This window comes from Ambystoma mexicanum, chromosome 7q (genome assembly GCF_040938575.1).
Source record: "Ambystoma mexicanum isolate Mex_15411 chromosome 7q, UKY_AmexF1_1, whole genome shotgun sequence".
NCBI classification, from domain to species: domain Eukaryota; kingdom Metazoa; phylum Chordata; class Amphibia; order Caudata; family Ambystomatidae; genus Ambystoma; species Ambystoma mexicanum.
In genome coordinates, this window is record NC_090941.1 from 269,362,496 (window position 1) to 269,380,281 (window position 17,786).

The following is a 17,786-nucleotide window of genomic DNA, read 5'->3' on the forward strand; positions in this document are numbered from 1 at the left end:
TGCACGTAAACAAGAAGACAAAAGTTTAAGGTAATAACAACACCGGGCTCGCATTTACAGACTGCAAAAGCAGCTTTCAGAATCAAGCCCAAAACAATATTGCTCTTCCTCCATAAGGCAGGAAGACAATAGAACACGAGAGAACAGTTAAAGGCTTCCTTTAACAGGAGTGCCTCTAGGAAGTACACGAAACAGTGGTGAGAGTAAAAGAGAAAAAAAAGAGCCCAAGAGGCTGGCCAACCTCGACATGATTGCAGACAACCAACAGTCACAACCCGCCATTGCAAAACACACAAAGGTCCCCAGGTGAAGCTTCCAGCCCACTGGACACACGTGCGGGAAGGAGCATGTGGCAAAACTCAACACAGGGCGCTTCATGCGGCCTTTTGATCTGTATGTAAAAGGTGCTGCCCTCCATTGGGAGGTGTGGCTGCAACAATTTGAACTCCACCTGAAGTCGAGAAAAGTCACAGCAGACGAAGAGAAGCACGCACTACTCATGCTGAACGTAGGGCCCCTCACTCTGCAACTATTCAACACCCTGCCAGAGGCCAGGAAGATGACTACCAGGTGGCTAGAGCAGCACTGAATGGGAAATTCCGGCCCCAGCTAAACCCTGTCGGCCGTCAGAACCAATCGATGACTTCCACACAAGGATCTGCGAGCTAGCAATCGGGTGCAAATTCCCAGATGAAGAATTTGCAGTGAGGCAACAGCTAATCCGTGGCATTTCACCAGAAAAAATCAGGAGGGACATTGTATGTGAAAGACGCATAACCCTCGAGTGGATTCTAGAAATGGGGCACCAAAGAGAAAGGACGGATTCCCATTTAGCAGCCATGGAAGCAGCCTTGATCCGCCTGCCGATCAATGCACAACAGCCAAATGCCAACGTCGGTGCAGTGGAAGCAAAAGGTCGCCCGGTGTAAAGATCCCTGGCATGCCCATGCGCTCCCCATGAACATAACGCATGTGCAAATGGTGTGGCGGACCCTGGCACAGGGAAGACCGTGCCCAGCCCTGTGTGCAAAATGCTGAAAGTGCAGCAAGCTAAACCATTTTGCCTCAGGTTGCCTTAGCTCCAAGCCTTGATGAGATCCCCGGAGGTCACTGTAGACAGAAGACTGGAAATCAAGGCCAAGCCACCAAGCACACCAGAGAGCAAAGGCCTGGAAAGTAGGGCGGGACCCAAGCACCAGTGGCACCGATGTGAGTGAACTGTTAGAAGAAGAGTCGCCCCTAGAATGGCACACCAAAACCAGGAGGCGGCAAAGCGAGCAAATGCACCTCATTTCAGCAGTAAGATCCCACAAGGGGGCGAAAAGGACAAGAGGCAGGGGTCAACCAACCTGCATTGTGCTAGTAGACAACACGCCCACAAAGATGGTCATCGATACAGGAGCCCCTGTAAACATGATACCGACGAGCAAGTACACAGTAATACCGAGCAAACCCCCCCTGCAGCACAAGACTGTCCAGCCCTATGTCTATGGGTGCAAATTACCTCTTCCAGTCAAAGGATTGTTTAAAGCCAATGTCATCTACAACAAGAAAATATGCTGCACCAGGTTCTATGTCATAGACGCTGACATAGAAATGCTGCTAGCTGCAGAACGGCAGAGAAATTGGAGCTAATCCAGTTTGCCTTCCAACTACAACAGCTAACCATAGACAAACTCTTGGCCGAAAATGCAAACGCCTTCAAAGGGATTGGCTATCTAAAGAACCAAACGGTTACACTCCATATTCACCGTACCATTGACCCGAAGGCTCTTCAGCACCAAAGGGTACAGTTCCACATGCGAGCGGGAGTGGAGGCAGAGCTGAAAAAGCTGGAGGACCAGAAAATCATAGAGAAGATGTCTGGACCCACACTCTGGGTGTCCACGATAGTGGTCACCAAGAAGCCAAAGCAACCGAATGCTGTTCTGATATGCATCGACATGAGACTGCTGAATCAAGCATTTGGGTGCAAATGACACATTATGCCTACCATTGACTAGCTAATCTTCAACCTAACAGGGGCAATGGTGTTCAGCAAGTTGGACCTCTGGTCTGGCTATCACCAAATTCAGCTAGCCAAGGTATCACAGGACATAACAACCTTCACACCTAGGGCTCCGGCGGTAACGTAGGCTCAACTTTGGTATCTCGTCGGCAGCCGGAATCTTTTAAAACGAGATTCGTCGAGTGCTGCAATACTTGCCGGGCACCACAGATATTAGTGACAATCTCCTCATGCATGGCAACTCCGAAGAGGAACATAACACATGCTTAGCCGCAGTGTTTGCCCACATAGAAGAATCACTGTTGATTCTACATGCCAGAAAATGTGACTTCAGCAAGCTAAAACTCTCTTTTTTTGGTTATGTCATCATTGGAAAGGGGGTCTCGCTCGACCCAGACATAGTAGCAGACACCGACCACAGCAATGGAGATCCGGAGCTTTATGGGGATGGCATCATTGCAGCAGGTTTATACTGGACCTGGCAACCGTTGCAACCCCCCTCTGTGTACGGAAAAAGAAAACACACCATGGACATGGGAACAGGAACATATGAATGCTTTCCAGTGGATAAAAGACTACCTCACAACGAACACCACCATGGCATTCCTCAACACAACCCGAAAAACAGAACAGCTGGTGGATGCCAGCCTTTCAGGCTAGGCACTGTCCTCACACAAACAGACCAGAGTGGAACTACGTACCCCATTGCATTTGCCAGCCGGGCCCTGACCAAGACCGAACAGAACTATGCCCATATCGAGCGAGAGGCCCTCACCATCCTCTGGGGGTACCGACATTTACAAGTATATTTCCTATGTCACCATGCAATGGTTTACATAGACCATAAGCCACTGGTCCCAATCTTTAGAGGTTATGCTTCCCATCCACCTGCAAGGCTTGAGTGATGGATGCCCCAGCTTCAACCTTTCAACATAGAAGTGCTCTATCGAGCATGCGAGGACCATCCAATCGACTACCTCTCCTGAAATCCACAACCAGTCAGCAGAGCAGGATGACACCCAAGTGACAGATGAGCATGTATGCCATGTATTTGTATGGGCCCACCCGAAATGAATGAAATGGAAGAAATCTGCATCAAAATGGAACAAGACACATGCTTGAAGTGAGTGAGAGACTCCATCATATCAGGAGACTGGAAGAAATTCCTAGCTGTGACATTCCACTGGACATCAACTGCCCAAGAACTACTATAAGCCCTCTTTGGAATATGACATGAACTCTCCATATCCCCAGAGGGGATCATACTAAAACGACACTGTATAGTCCTGCCGGTGATGATGGAGGAGGAGCACTGAGTCTGGCCCACTGAGGCCACCAAGGCATTGTCAAAATGCAGGCATTCCTCAAATCCATGTGTGGATACTGAACATGCAGCAGAAAGTGATGTCCCTGGTGGGAGCCTGTGCTGCGTGTCAAGATTCCCAAAGTCACAGACTGCCAGAGGCCATCGGAAATCCTCCCATGCAGTCAGCAGAGGTGGGACCCAGACAGCGTGGACATCTGCTTGGTGATGACAAAAGCACATATGCTTGTTTCAGTCGATGAGTTCAGTAGCTATCCGGAAGTGGAACCAGTCCGGTCGACGGACACAAGAACCGTCATCACAACGCTAAAAAAATGTTTGCCGTCCATGGCATACCAAACAAACTCAAGAGTGACAATGGGACCCAATTCCAAGAACGTGAACACAGGGGTTTCCTGGACATTCAATACCACAAAACCACCCCCTGCTGGCCTCAGGCCAAAGGGGACATGGAACGCTTCATGGAATCACTCAAAAAAGTAATCCGTATTGCAAAAGATCAACAAGTCCTGTGGTTGCCAGAAACATATTGATTCTTACGAACCTATCGGCAGACACCTCATTCTTCCACTCATGTATGCCAAGCAGCTCCCATGTTTGGCACACCCATCCAAGTGGCACTCCCCATACACCATAGCTGGACCATGCCGAGCGTAGATCACAAAAAGATTGAAGAGAACAGACAAAACCAGAATGAACAAGAGAGCCGCTCTCGTTGGGTCACACCCACCCAGTGGTATAAACCCCAGGGATGTGGTTTTAGTCAAGAACCGGTCACCCCCAAAGAAACTAGCCCTCTCCTATGAACCAACCCCATGGACAGTGGTAGGAAAGAATCACGGAATGGTGACTGCAAGAAGAGGCCAAGAGACAGTGACACAGAATGCCTCCCATTTCCAACGAGGACTATCCAGCCAATGAAGAGACGAAAACTGGTTGGCCGGGGAGGTGGCCCCCAGTCAGAGTGACGCTCCTGAGACACTGAGGAGGACGAAATACCATGAGGAAGAGAAAGCCACTGCCAGCCCCCAGTGCCCAACCCGACACAACTGGACTCTGGCACAGAGCTGCAAGAAACCCTAGTGCCCAATCCCGAAGCTCTCAGCGAGAGCAAACCGAAGTACTCGAAGTACTCGCTGAGAGGGTGGCCAGAGCCGTCCACTAGACTAAGAGGATTTGTCCTACACGGCGTATACCGACAAATTGTAAAATGAACTCTAATTTTCTTTATACGCCTACACTTGTGTGTTTAGTTAGACACAGTCGGGTGTTGTCCTTATGTAAGTTGGGGAGGCATGTGGTGTAGAAGAAAGGCTATGCAGGCGTTATGATGGTTTACATCATAACACAAGTAAAGAAATAAAGGATGACAGTGCCCGCCAAAACAGGACACTGCAAGTAACTCCATAAACAGGTGTGTGTCGTTTCTTTCATTCCAGTGACTGCCCCAGATCTCCCACAGTCACCACAGTGTGGATATGCCATAAATATGAAATCTGCTTTTTAAATTTAGTTTCTCTCTTTCATGAGGTTCTTATGTAATTTGCAAAGTGTTGCTCTGGTGCTCCTTCATTCAACCAAGAAAATGAGACTGTTGTACTTTCCTCCACTTGGACACTTGTTAATTCTGACACTATATCGGGGGTATAGCACAAGGCACCTCCTTCTAATGCCTTTCATCTGACTTGAACTTAGTGAATGCACTGTGTCCTCAATTATGACGATGCAATATGCCATGTTGCGAATGTTCATGAATGGACATTAATGAAAAGACTGAGGACCCCGCACTCATTAAAATAAAATGGCACTTTGGAAGGCACTGTGCTCGTCGCCAATTTGGTGCCAGGAAATTGTGGGTTAAGGAATGTGAGGCTTCTTAATTGTGCATATTGCCACAGCCAGCATGGATACGGTTTCCTATAGTGGAATGGCATTAACAGCAAAGCAAACATGCGTGGGTTCTTATGTGGTAATACTGACCTGTTAGCCTGTCAGCACTGATACATTTTCTTACAGTGGCATGGCACAATGGGCAAATAAAACGTAAGAACATTGGCATAGCCAGCATGGACATGTCATCTTAGCGTGGCATATATTGACATAGACAACACGAGTGGGGTTTCACAGTGGACATTACTGACATTACTCGGCAGAGCCAGCATGAAAATGTCAACGCCATTTTACACGGGCACGGCTAGCATGTACAGTCAGTAGGAGCATTTACTTTTACACAGGAAGTATATTAGCACATAATGGGCTGGAAAAAGCACCTGTGTACTGCTGGTGATGGGGCATCTATTGCATTTTTGCATGTGCTTCCCTATAAAATAGATTGTAAACTGTATGGTTTATTATCACATTTTTCACAAAATGGGTCCTGTAATATGCAAATTTTAAGCCAATATTTTCAAATGTTTCTCGTGGAATAACCGCACAAAACCCCCCACACTTGGTTGCTTGTGCACATTTGTATGAAATATTTGCGCCCCTCCAATTAAAAAAATTCACCAGCCACCACTGGTTAAGATTTTGTCTAGGATAGATCCTACCCAAAGACCCAATGGTAGCGTTGGCGTCTAAACCTAAGCAGGGTCACTTCTGCACAACTAAGCAGGGTCACTTTTGCACGTTAGTGGAACATATGTTCATGCCCACAGTGAAAAAATCACCAGCCACCACCACCACCAAATGATGTCAAAGGGAAAAGTACTAGCGCAATCAAGTATAAACGTTGACACAATGCTAATGAGATGAGGGGGTCATTTTAAAGTAAATGCCAATTGCATGCAGTGGACTGCCAACATTAGCTCACACCTGCTGTTGCGTCCCCAGCATGCAATTTTAACCATTTGGAGTGTACATGCGAAGGTGAAACGAGGCAGAACCACTAGTACTCTTCACTTTTACTCACCATTTTGTAAAAACGTGTAGGCTGCCTGTAAACCACGCCTTGTAAGCCACGTTTGCTAGTGGATTCCTATGGAGTCTGCATGCTCATTAGCAGGTGCAAATGCAAATCAAATTCTAATGAATCCATTGGTTTTTCGCCTGCATGAATACTCAGGCCAAAAACCTGGTCTCTTCCAAGTTTGTGCACCTCCCACGCCTAGGAAGGACATGAAAATAATAATAAAAAAAAATAATAATATGGAATTTATATAGCGCTACGAACCCTCGGGTATCTCAGCGCTGCTTATTATTACCCACGGTGTGTGGTGCTCATTTATCGACCTCAGAAGGATGAAAGGCTGAGTTTGGCCCTGCCGGGATTCGAACCTGCGTTCAAATCCGCTGAAAATTATAACACCGTTAGAGACAACATTCTACATTCTTTATATACCAATGTCAGAGAAACTTAAACCACTGATAAGAAAACATTATACAATTACTTACACCTTGAAACCACTGGAAACAGAAATCCCCTTCCTTCACATTGCTATTGACCTCCACTCTACTAGCTCCTTTTCCTTACTTCAGTTTGCAAAGAAAATTGCCATGAATCCAAAGCATTCTACCCCCCAGCAGTAGGCTCTGATAACTGCTCCAGAAGGGTGATGGAGGGTGGGAATTCAAGCTGGGGAGGCACTGGAAAGAGACTGGGCTCCAGTCCCTCCCCAGCTTATAAGCAGTCCCCCGGGCGAGTGGGAAGCTCATGCCCTGAGAACTGGCTCCCCCCCTTCCTGCGGGAGGGGTGGAGAGATCCTGTAGAGGGGATGTCAAAGAAGCGCTCTACTCGCTGTGCCACTACACCGGCTAGGGCTCAAAATGGAAGGATACACCTTGTGTATATGAGACATGGTGCATAATCACAGAAGCCTTTTATAATGGCGCAATCCCATTGGAAAACATTCTGTGACTCTTACCATCCAATACAAACTCATATTTAGGTTCGTTTCGTGTAAAAAGGTTGGAACACCCTTTTAACCAACATTACCATTGCAAAGATGAATACATGATTCCTATAAAAACACAGGCAACTTAATAACTGGCACATGGTCACCTTAAACAGCACGTTTTCTTTTTTCCTTTTTTTGTTTTAAAGAAGCTTTTTCTGCAGTGTGTTGAAAGACTGCAGAGAAGTACATTTCTCTACATTCAGCACAAAGACAGATTGCTCAAACGGTTAGTTGGAACATTGCATTTTCTTTCTCTCAGCCCATAAGTCTTTTGACCTTTTGCACACACTGTATATTTGGCAGTTTCATCAGGTTTCTCGTGAAGGCATTTCTTTGGTGAATTATACTGATTTTCTAAAACTTGCAACCTGCTATCCGCTTTTACTGAGCCTCATGCAGGAGTATTTTCCTATTCTGTGCTGTTCTCACCTCCTCGCAACATGCTCGGTTCAATTTGCAAGACATCTGTCTCGCTGGATGTTCCCTGTATTGCTCGTACCCGTCTACTCTTCCTCGCTCTGCATTGGCTTGATGTTGAAATCCCATTTTACAGATCCCATAGCTATGCTTGCTATTTATTTAACCTTTAGCAATCTTTAGATGGTAGAAACAGATGTAATGTCTTGAAAATGCCAGTAAAAGCGGGAGTACCAAAATCCATAATTGTAATGTTGTTTGTCAGTGTTTAAATGTCTTGAGTTGAGAGCTCGGAATTTCTGCCGAAGCCGATGACCTTTTCTGAGAAAGGAAAATGCAAGACTTTATTATTTCATGAGGGTAGAAATCATAATCAATTAGAAAGTTACACAAAAACAGAATCATGACTGTCATTGAAAAACAGTGGTTCATGTTATCGTTTTCCAGTTGACTACAGAAAGCCCAGGCCGACCTTTTAACATGTCTTAGACATTCCACACTGAGAGAGAGTGCATCAGGCAGGTTGCGCACTGTTCTTCACTTAGCACAACGAGCACTGTATCATTTCGATAATGCGCACATTAGACAAGACTATTCATTCACCATCCTCCTGTGAATAGAAACGTTCTGACATTCAGAAATAAATGCTATCAGAATTTCAGAGTAATTGCATTATTCGCATTACTTTTCTTCTTCTTCTTCTTCTTCTTCTTCTTCTTCTTCTTCTTCTTCTTCTTCTTCTTCTTCTTCTCCTTCTCCTTCTCCTTCTCCCTCACCTTTTTCTTCGTCTTCTTCTTCTTCTTCTTCCTCTTCTCCTTCTCCTTCTTCTTCATAATAATAATAACTATACATATGAACATATACACTATACACGTAGCTATGTATTCATCAGGTGATTGGCAGGCCCTCCAGGGAGACAAAGGGGTGGTAACAGATAGTAAGAATGATGGACATAGAAGTAGAGATAGATAGATAGATAGATAGATAGATAGATAGATAGATAGATAGATAGATAGATAGATAGATAGATAGATAGATAGATAGATAGGCTGATAGGTGTATAGATATATTATTTAGTGGCCTGACATTGGTGTTGTGAATGTCAGAAACAATGTCAATGAATGAATCATTGACATCCTCCCTAAAAAATCATAGAAGTATCGTAAGTGACATCACAAATACTTGGACCCCATGATGACAACACCGGAACCCGCCTCACATAAATTCTGTCTCCGATCAGAGCTGCAGCCATTGCAGCTTGCCTTAAGCAATATAGGTCAGAGATTGTGAGCAATGGTTAATAAAATGCACGAAATTATGGACGCTAAGGTGTGGACGTAGCTGAGGTGCATGTTCCAAGGACCCAAATACATTCTTGGTCCTGTGAGCCGGTGCTGTGCAGGCACACTATGGCAAAGTGGCAGGGGAACCGGCCCACTGTTAGAGTTGGTGAGTGGCCCACCCCCAGGGCACAATTCTTAAATTGGCGCAGTGAACGTGCTAAAGAGCACGATTCACTGCGCCAAATCGGATGCTCAGGTTCCACCACTATTCTCAAGTGGGCCTGGGTGTACTTGAAGTGCACAACAGTGCACCTGTCATACACCGTCAGCATTGCACCTGTTCTTGACATAATGGGCGCAATGCTGAATATTCGTTATTTTACAAAAATGCTGCAGAGAACACGGGTGTATATGAACACTTTCATATGCACCAAAGTAAGCAGCTTTAATGTTGTATATACATCCTGCACTGCAACAAGTTTTCTTGTGGCACTCCTCCACAATACCAGCGCAAAAATGGCACTGTATATGTGTGCCACTTTAGCGCACATTTGAAAGTGGAGGAGTGCCACAAGAATACATGTCTTAAGTGGCAAGTTATGAATATGGCAGTTGCTAGGTTGGTTTCCCACCCATCCTAGCAACTTCCACATATATTCCGAAAGTGGCGCATTCATACCATCTTCAGAAGAATGTGCCACCTTCAGAATAGGTCTTAAATGCCGAAAAGGTTGTTTATGCTATCGTTACTTAATACCCAGTTGAGAATCGGCCCTCAGAGTGACGAATGCAAAAACAGTATGCATACAGTCCCCAGGCAATTCAAGTAAGTACCCTGGCAAAACTATGTGCAGTCCCCACACAACTCAAGTAAGCATCCAAACAAAACTATGCACAATCCCCATGCAACTCACGAATCACGCCGGCTAAATTGCGTGCTGTCCCCCCCATAGCTCAAACCAGCCCCCCGGCAAAACTATGTGCAGTCCCCAGGCAATTCAAGTAAGAACCCTGGCAAAACTATGTGCAGTCCCCACACAACTCAAGGAAACACCCCGGAAAAACTGCATGCCGTCCCCTATAACTCGAAGCAACACCCTGGCAAAACTTTATGCAGCCCCACACAACTTAAGTAAGCACTCTGGAGAAACTGTGGGCTGTCCTACTTTCAAGGCACTGAAACTGCTGGCCTACGCCCCTAAGTCACAGAAGCCCCCTCAAGTCCTGACAGCACCCCCCACACTCACTTCTGTCACAGCCCCAGGCAGCCCCGTGTCAGTACTCCCACCTCCCCAACACCCCTTATGTCTAGCACAACCCCCAGGCAGCCCTCTCAAGTCCTGCCATCCTCCACTTGCCCCACTCACCTCCACCACAACCCCCAGGCAGCCTACTCCCAGTACACCTCGCTCCCACCACCCCTATGACCTCTGCCACAGCCCCCAGGTTGCCCCCTGGCAGTACACCCCCTCCCCACCCCTGGCCTCCACAACAAGCCCCAGGCAGCTCCCTCAAGTTCTGCCACCCCCCACCTCCCCCACACATCGTCAGCCACAACTCCCAGACAGACCCCTGCCAGTACACCCACACAACCCTGACCTCTGCCACAACCTCCAAGCAGCCCCCTCAAGTCATACCATCCCCCCACCACCCCTACTCAACTCTGCCACAGCCCACAGGCAGCCTGCTGCTAGTACACGCTCCTCCCCACACCCCCTGACCACCATCACAATCCACATGCAGCCCCCTCACGTCCTGCAACCCCCCCACAACCCACACTGACCTCTTCCACAACCCGCAGGCAACCCACTGCCAGTACACCCCCCTCCTGACCCCCAACCTCCACCACAACCTCCAGGCAGCCCCCTGCCAGTACAACCCCCAGACCCACCTGACCTCCACCACAATCTCAGGCAGGCCCTGCCAGATTACTGTCCTACCAGTCCAATGTTGAACAACAACTCACCAAACTCCACCGGCCTTCCTCCAACATGAAGTACACCGGCCACATATCCTCCTCAAACCTGAACAACTGGGATCACTGCTGCAGAATCCATGTCTGTAGCTATAACAGGATTGCCTGGTACATCAAACTCTGTTTCACATCAACAGGACAGCATAATGTGGCACCAGCTACACTGTGACCACAATATGTACATGTTACATAGTAATGCAATGGAATGTAATGTTACATATCATTATGTCCATGTGCCTTTGCAATGGCCTCAAATCACGGGATTCCAATAAAGGACCCAAGGCTGAGACATTACAGATTGTACTGAGCGATATGTAATGTCTGTGAGCATCATAGCCTTTAGAAAGGATGGAAGGAATGTAGTCAGGTAGTTAGGAAGGGGTGCCCCTGCAAGTGACACAAGTAGAGCAGGCATGTGGTTGGGTAATATGTAGGCCGACAGAGGGTGTGCGAGTCAAGAAGATGGATAATGTGTACAGCCCAACAGAAAAATCAACCAAGTGTATGTGGCAGATGTGCAGCATGATACGAAAGCAGGCTGTGGGTGATTGCAGATGTGTGTTGGTGGCGATACTTTGGGAGGGATACAGCTACCGAATAACGAGTGTACAAGTGATGAGTGTAGCCCACACATCCACAGTGAGACCCCAACCCATGTGACAGTCATAGAACAAATGCATTTTGAAAAAGTAAAAGTGATTTTGCACATGGAAAAAGGGATTGAAGTGTGTGATCAAGATTCAGAAAAGTGTATTCAAAATATTTGCACTACAATAATGTAATATGGGGATGGGTAAACTGTCCAGGGATGAAAATTAAATGAAAGTCCAAAATGAAACTGAAACTAAGAACTATATACACAGGCAGCAGGCTTAAATGTCTCTCAATGCTTCATCCCGGGCAGAGTCACACTCCTCTTTTCCATCTGGAGACAGGCATCCGTTCTTGCCTGGATGGCTTGCAGGCCCTCTATCATCCGCCTCTGTATCCCTCCAAGAAACCTCTAGGGTGGCAGCCCACCCCATTGTCCTCCTCTTTGCTACCTCTGTCCTGGCAATGTTTGCCTCTGCAGTCCACTGCCTCTCCGTCATCAGCTGCCTCTGAAAATGGGCTCTGATGCACACCATCTGCCAGAGCTGCCTCCTTTAGTCATGCCAGATGTGACACATGTCCTGCCTGATTTGCCTCCTTGGGGTTGATTGGCCCTGCATCGACTACCCCATACACTCTTCATCTGCTGATGCTTGCCAGAGATTAAACTGCGCAGATACCCCTTCCTCCTGGATGCCAATTGTCAGGCGGTACAGCACCTGTACTGGCATCCAGTGCTAGCTGTACCACCACTGTCTGTTCCTGTGTTGGTGCATGGGCAGTCAAAGTGACCACCTCATGTGGCATACTTGGGAATTCCACCAGAGGCAGGGACGTAGGCACAACCAGACCAGGCAGTGTGGGTGTTATTCGTGCACAGGAGGCCGTGGTGGAAGGTGACATGGAAGGCTCCCTGTATGGTGACTGGGACACAGTGGAGAAAGTGATATGATATGATATGATATGATAGATTATTTATAATGTGCTTAATACCCAGAGGTTTCTAAGTGCGGACCCGGGGATCAAACCTGTGTTGCTGTGTCGCCTTGCTTCCAAGGCGAGCATGTTGCCACTGAGCTATCCTCCCGAGACAGTGGAGGAGGGGGAAATTACATGTGCAAGTGCACAGAGACCACCCAAGAGCAGTGCTCTTGCCGGCTGGCCCAGGAAGAGGCTCATCTGATTGTGCCGCTGAGTCAGCTCATCGCGATAAACTGACATAGAATCACAAATCGATGAGACCTGCCTCATGAGACAGGCCAGGAGGATTTGCACCACATCTTGGGTGGCACCCTCAGTCTCAAGGCTGGCCTTGTTCTCGGTGGAGCCATCCATGAAGGTGGTCCCTGCCACAGCAGATGGCCCAGGGACAGGAGGATGTGCAGAAACCTCCACAGTGGACTGCACATCCTCATGTCCTTGGGCCAGCGGCACAGCCTGAACACCCTACTGTATGCCCCCATCAGCTCTGTGGGCTGGACTGCAACTGCCCACTCCGCCACCTTCACCCCCATCATCACTGATGACTTCAGAGAATATTCCTCCCTTGATGGACCCTGTGCCACCGCACCCTGTCCCATAGCTTCTGAGATGTCTCCCACCACAATCACCTCCTGGGACTTACCCCCAGCAGCCTCACCTGATGGTATTGGCGCTCCCCCAGCCAATTCACCCTCAGGAGAGTTGGTTTGAATGGGGGATGGCTGGGGTGTTTGCCTGGGACTGGTGGCACGGTCCCTGCCCTTCCGCTCCACAGCAACGCCTCGGCCCACTTCATGAGCTGCAGCAACTATGGAAAATGGGAAAAAGAACATTGACATCAGTCATCAGTTTCAATGCATATGTGGCATACACAACATTAACAGTAACATTTATTCAGCATGTGTCAACAAGCAACTGACAAACACACATGAACACCCATGCAATCAGCATGACTACTGACACACGAGTGTAGGGACAATAAAAACTCACATTTATGACACGCACATGCCAACCCAGCACGTTGTTCTATGGCCACAAACAGATTTTCAAAATCATGCAATGCCACTATGCCAACGCCAAAGTGACACAAGTTTGACATGCGACCAGGGCCAAGGGAAGTGCACCTGGGAACCTGTCCACCCAATTACAGTTAGCAACATGCATCCCTGACAGCTTGACTTGTAAGCATGCAACATGTACAGTCACATATTTCTGAGGAACAAGCACTTATGCTGTTTGCCTCTGCACATACATGTGATATGATCACATGTCAATTTGGACTTCACATGCAGTGGGATGACACATCATATTCCCGTCCCTGATAGGTCAATGCACGAACATGACATTCACAGACATCCATGCACACGTGTCACTCTCAGCGAATGTGTGGATGGACTCATTTGCAGATGTGCAACACATAGAGGTTCCCTGCATTAATGTCCCCGACATGGCCACAACATCGTAAACTGGCATCTGTACTGGCTCAGCATTTGTTCCCATGAACTCACATAGCATGTGCATGAGTGCAGCAAGTCACCAAGGACAAACAGAGCATATACCAATGCATGTCCCATAAACATATGAATGCCACAATATATGCCCGGCATTGGCAGGAGACTACATGCTGCTGTGGCTCAATGCAACACACGTGTTGTATACATAAGGGGTATCATGCAATAATGCACGCCTATGCACTACACACATACACTGCAGCACTGCATTGGTACTCACCAGCAGCTTCCAGGCATCATTTCCACTCACAGATCTGGGAGTGAGTTTCTGGGTAGAACCTCTCAAAGACCCACAACATGTTTGGTGACGACTGGTGGCAGCCTGCCTAGTGCACCACCATAGTGAGCTCCGTCATAAGGGCTGCCTAGCCTTTGTATGGCTCTGGGTATTTGGCTCCTCCCATCGCTTCTTCACAGTCTTCAGTGTGCGGTCTGCCACCCCGTCCATGTTGATGGTAGCTGTGATCTCTTCCCAGATCTGCAGACGACTGACATGTCCCAGCTGCATTGCAGGGTGGAAGAGGGTGTCATAACTACCCAGGACCCATTCCACCAGTATGCCAACTTCGGTGTTTGTGAGGTTGGCAGCACTCTGCCTCAGAGACATGGGGGTGCCGCTCTCTCCAGTTGAGGTAGATGGTGCCAACGTGGCAAACCCAGAGGCAAGTGTGGCTTAGCTGGGTCCCAGATATGTGCTATGGAGCTGTGGTGGAGGTAGTAGGGAGAGGTGGAAGTCCCACATTTCCAGATGAGGTGGTCACAGGTCAGACACAGGAGAACAGGCAATGGCAGAACAGCTGTCATTCCATTATAGTGCTGGTTGGCAGCAGGCACTTACAATCAATCAGGCAGTAGCAAATGTGGAGTATTGGAGGCAATGCAGGAGGAGACAAAACAAATGGCACAGAGGCAGGAGGAACGTTGGTGAACATCTTGCATTTGCTCACGTACTTAATTCCCTCCTCTCTGCTCGCTACGCCAAACAATCCTCACTTCTTGAACTCTCTGCTGCTTTCGACACTGTCAACCACCCCTTACTTCTCAGCACTCTGTCCTTCTTTGGCTTCAAAGGCACTGTCCTCTCCTGGCTCACCTCTTACCTCTCCAACCGATCTTTCACGGTCTCCTGGGGTTGCCGTACCTCAGACAGCCTCCCCCTGAGCTATGGAGTCCCTCAGGGTTCCGTACTTGGACCCTTTCTCTTCTCTCTCTATACCTCCCTTCTCGCCCCTGTCATCTCTTCCTTCGGGATCTCTCACCACTTCTACGCCAATGACACCCAACTCTTCCTCTCCTTCTCTTCCTTCACTGCTGACCTCCACCACACTCTTTCTTCCTGCCTCATGGCCATAAAAAACTGGATGTCTTCCCACGTTCTTTCCCTCAACACTGACAAGACAGAAGTACTTTTCTTCCCTCCTAACACTTCCTCCCCATTCCCCCCCTTTCATCTACTTTCCCCCTTCCAATCTCCCCATCTCGTCCCACGCCCGCAATCTTGGCCTCCACCTGGACTCCTCTCTTTCCTTTTCTAACCATATCTCCCTAACCTCTCACGCCTGTCGGCACCACCTGTTCAACATCCGCAAGATCCGCTCTTCCCTCACCTTCCACGCTTCTAAACTCCTAATTTCCTCCCCCCCGTCCCCCACCCTGCTAGCAACGATCCTGATTCTCAAACCCTCTACCTTCCCCCTCCCCCCTCTCCCTCCTCCTCCCCTCCCCTTGAGTAAATCGTTCCATATACTGTACTTCTGGTTTGTTTCACGTTTGTAATAAGCTTCTCAAAATGTTGTATCTTGTTTTTTATCTGTAAAGCGCTTTGGTGTAAAGCGCTATATAAATTCAATAAACATAAACATAAACATAAACATTTGATGCAGCAGATATCAGAGTAAAGGCCCTTAGCATGTAATTTGCATGCCTAAGTGGCTTTTGCGGTACATGGCAATGACAGGGTTATTAAGGAGGTGTGACACGCATCACTGGTTGTGCACAAGAAGGTACGAAGATGGACAAGTTTCGCTTACACGCATTTGGGGGTGCTACGGAAACCGTTTCCTTCAAGTAGCATGGACTGCATATTTTTTTAGGGGGGTTGCCTTTGCACATACCTGCATGTATTTTTGTTCATTGCGAGGCTTTTGGTTTATCGCATATTCATTTTTGGACTTTTGGAGTGTTACTGCATTTCATGTTCTGCTTTTTTTCTGTTTTCTAAAGGTTTCAGGTATCGTGTATGCATTTATTGGCTTTTGGAGTGCCATTGTTTATCGTGTACCACTTTTTTCTTGTTTTAAATCTTTCAGAGTATTCCATAGGCTATCTTTGTATTTTGGGTGCGTCTGCAAATTGCGCACTGGTCTTCTTTGGTTTTGGGGTCCCTTGGAGCCTTACTGGACTACTCATCTACAGAGTCTATCACGTAGATTGTTCCCTTTCGTATCGCTTTGTGAGACATATTTGGGGGTATTTTTCATTTATTAATTCTGCCTGTACCATGAGTGGCAAGGACCCAAATGGAAAATGGAGAAAACAGGGAGGTAGTGAGCACACAGGTGACCCAGCCCCAGGAGAACATGGTGTGCCTCAGCATACAGGTGACCCTGAACTTGTACATGGACATCGTCAGAGGCTGTGAGGTGGACCAGCACCACCAATGGCCAAAAGGTCCAAGAGGGAATACCCTGCAGAGCAGGAAGATGCTCCACCCCAGAATCAGGCACAGCAGAAGGGTCTGCAGAGGAACCAGTGAATGGTGCAGTGGCACTATGCCACGCACCTCATAAATGCCTATGGTGTGGAGAGGCACACTGCTAAAGAGGTCCAGACGTGGATGAATGACCTCACATGAAGGACCAAGCAGAATCTTAGTGGCAACATGGGTTCTGCCCAGGCCACTGGAGGGGGGCCAGCAGAGGAGAGCTGCTGAGTCTATTTGAAGAGGCTACAAGTTTACTCATTATCAGTGAACAAGTGAAAGATGTTGGAGGCATGGGTGCTTTTGTGGACACATCTGGCAAGTGGTATTTGTGTGTATGTTATATGTAGACAATAATGGTTGACCTGCCCATATATGTGTTGCAGTACAGTTGGCTACAGTTGTCAGCCATCATTGGCCAATGCATGTCTGGCACTGTATACACTTCTGTCATATGGCCCACATTCTGGAATGTGGCTGTATGGTTTCCATACATGGCACATGTTGGTGTCACAGTACACATAACTGTCTTTTGACCATCACAGCTGTGTCAGTACTTATATGCCAGGTTGTTTCTATCCAAATGTGTGCCCATTGCAAGACCTTATGATGTTCCCCCCTGACTGGCGCATATCACCCCCAAGCCACACCTCTGTGTCATACAAATAAACATCCTCCACATTAATGAATAATTGCTAAACTAATGGAGCCAGTCTCTTTGCATTGTACATCAAGAACAAAGTATATATGATGTTGCAACACAGCAGTTGCTGCTGAGGTGCATGTTTGTTCTGTCACCTGCTCTTATGGAACGCCTTGTCAGAATACATTTCCAAGCTGCCTGTATTGACACACTGTGATGTGACCAGCCTGCCAGGGGCTGTGTATCCACAGACCACTGCCCTGTGTTGCAGGTGTTATGATGAAATTACCTCACTTGTATATTGCAAGGGGCGACACTAGACCAAACATAGGTATACGTTGCTGATAGAGGGTCACCATTCCAAGGTGAACAGTCTGGTACTCTCCTATTGTACTGTCTGAGGATAACCTATGAGAAAGGATAATGGGATTAATAACACCAATAAGTGTACCTGCC